This window comes from Pan troglodytes, chromosome 4 (assembly GCF_028858775.2).
Source record: "Pan troglodytes isolate AG18354 chromosome 4, NHGRI_mPanTro3-v2.0_pri, whole genome shotgun sequence".
NCBI lineage: Eukaryota > Metazoa > Chordata > Mammalia > Primates > Hominidae > Pan > Pan troglodytes.
Genome location: NC_072402.2, coordinates 123,774,229 through 123,777,409, shown reverse-complemented (window position 1 = coordinate 123,777,409; position 3,181 = coordinate 123,774,229).

Sequence of the window (3,181 nt, the reverse complement as noted above, 5' to 3'; positions counted from 1 at the left end):
GCAAGAGAGAGAGAAGTGAGGAAGAGCTGAGCCCTTTTTTTAACAACCAGCTCTCATGAACTAATAAAGCAAAAACTCACTCACTCCCCCACTTTAGGGAGAATATTAATCTATGAAGGAGCCATCTCCATGACCCAAACGCCTCCCACTGGGCCCTACATGTAACATTGGGGATCAAATTTCAACATGATGTTTGGAGAGGTTAAACATCCAAACTATAGCAGCTGGCGGGAGTGTTTTTCCAAAGACTGGTTGAGAATCAGCATGTGGTAATACCGTGAAAACCAACCCTGAGGCCATTCACTATGACATTACATTTTACATACAATGTACTACAAAGATTGTCAAACCCGGGTGGAGTGTGATCTTTGAGTATAATGCTATCATTATGAGAGACAAATAAGTGGGATAATTACTCCTTTTTTTTTTTCTTTTGAGATAGGATCTTGCTCTGTCACCCAGGCTAGAGTGCAGTGGTGCTATGACGGCTCACTGCATTCTCGACCTTGGGGGCTCAGATGATCCTCCTGCCTCAGCCTCCTGAGTAGCTAGAACTGCAGGCATGTGCCACCATTCCTGGCTAATTTTTTAATTTTGTGTAGAGAAGAGGCCTCCTTATGTTGCCCAGGGTGGTCTTGAATTCCTGAGCTCAAACAATCGTCCTGTCTTGGACTCCCAAAATGCTGAGATTACAATAGGTGACAATAACTTCTTATAATTGCTGAGCTCAGAACATGATACCCAAAAGTATGGCACCTTGACATGCTGAGTATTTGTGGAACAGGAGGAAGGAAGCAGGGAGGGTCTCAAAAGCAAGAAGGTGTCTCTGACCTTCTCCTGTCCTCTTATATTTGACCCTCTTTTTTCTTAGAAGTGGGTCATGGAAACTAAAATTCCTCTCTCTTGAATTAAGTCGTAAAACCGAGGAAGGTCACTCTCTGACCTTCTCCCTTCTCCATTAAAAAATCCTCAGTCACAGATGTCCTGCTCCACACCTGCAGGGAAGGAATGTCATACACAGAGACAGAAAAGAATCTGAAGAAACCTTGCTGAGCTCACCTAGTTTAAAACCATTGGATCATACCTCTTTCTGTCCAATCATGTTTCTCCACTTCTGTCTACTTCTTTCATCAGACTCACCATAAAAATATGCAGTTTTCCCTGGATCTTTGGGTCTTCATTTCTGAAGGCTCCTGTGTCACATAAGACTTTGGTGAAATGAATTTTTTACACTTTTATTAGTCTGTTGTTCGGTGTGGGGATGTCAGCATGATCTTTGTGATAGGTGAGGAAAAGATTACTTTTTCACCCCTACACAGTATAGACAAAATGGTTAGCACACAAAATACTGTATTTTGCTTCCTTGTTCAACATATTTGAATATTTATTTACTATGAGGTCTAGAGCAGTGATTTCCAAACCTTAGTGTGGATCCAAATCACTTGGAGGGCTTGTTAAAAAACAAATCACTGGGCCTCACAAGGATTTGCATTTCTAACTAGTCCCAATGTAATGGGGATGGCTATTCCCAGGACTCACTTGGAAAACTGGTCTGGACAAGAAAAAGAATAATGTGAGTGAAGCAAAGCAATGATAATAGGTTTAGGTAACTTAATTCTGAACTCATATCCCTGTGTAGGGCATTCACGAGTTTTCTTTCTCCCCAGGTGCCATTTTCTGGTAAGCCATAATTTTATGCAATCTTTAAGGAAACTTAAGAAGCTCCTGTGAATTATTTGCAAGAAAAATAGCTTGAGATTATTAGGATTTGAAGACTATTTTTTTAAAAAAGAAATAACTTTTTGTTTTTTTAGATGGAGTCTCGCTTTGTCACCCAGGCTGTAGTGCAGTGGCGCGACCTTGGTTTGCTGCAACTTCCATCTCCCGGGTTCAAGCGATTCTCCTGCCTCAGCCTCCCCACAAGGATTTGCATTTCTAACTAGTCCCAATGTAATGCTGAGGCACCCGCCACCAAGCCCAGCTAATTTTTTTTTATATTTTTAGTAGTAGATGGGGTTTCACCATGTTGGCCAGGCTGGTTTTGAACTCCTGACTTCAAGTGATCCACCCACCTTGGCCTCCCAAAGTGCTAGGATTACAGCCGTGAGCCACTGTGCCCGGCCAAAAGAAATAACTTTTAAAGAAATGTTTTGAAGTACAAAATTGATAAAATATATTAGTAGGGTATTTCAGTGGATGTGGTTGGAATGCAGAGACATTTGAGAAAATTTAAGATGTGTCGCTGTTAGCAGACAAGCATTTTCGGTTAACTTTCAATTACGTTGTATGGACTGTATCAAGATTTTATTAGGTCTGGTTATTGATTCATTTCCCCTTTAAAACAATTAAAATGTTATGTTTGCTTTTGGGAAAAAGTTTTTACTGTTTCCCTGCTGCAAAACATTTAATACATACATTAACATCAGTGACATATTCATAATTTTTTCCAAGATTCTCGTAAGAAAGGTTTTGGGAATAAAATCAAATAAAGTGATATTATTAAAGGATTAATCTTGATTCTGCTCTAATACATTTTTTAAAAGCAAATCAATTTCAAGTTAAGAAAATTTATGATGTTACTATTATTTAATTTATAATACTGTTATATAATAACATAACTATATTAATAATCATTAGTAATTATAAGTATTATTTTCAACTACTGTTGCTAAAAAACTTGTAATAAATCTCATTTCATTACAACATACCAATGTTTGTACCCCGAAGGTGAGAATTATTATTTTGGGAGATGTTTTATGTTAGAGCAGTGAATAGGTCAACCTATAGGTATTCCCAGGACTGAGTCTATTTCATCCATACAAAAAAGGTGTTAAGAAGTACATCCAGGCTTGTAAGGGGCCTAGGAGATTGGTCTGGCAATTGGATATTGAGAACTTCAAGGTCTGATCCAATTAGGGCTTTGGATTGCATATAGTCAAAGACAATTAGGAGAAGCAGGCCAGAGAGGCTAATGGAACTGCCCACAGAGTTGTTTAGGGACCCAGGCAATAATACAATAACATAGATAAAATATATCAAATGCTTTCTTTGTGACAGGTAGAGTTCTTTAGGTGCAGTATTTCATTTATTTCCTACATTTTGATACTTTAATGACATTCCCCACTCTAAAGATGAAAAAACTTAGAAGCCTGGATGGTGAGAATCTTTCCTTATATCACAC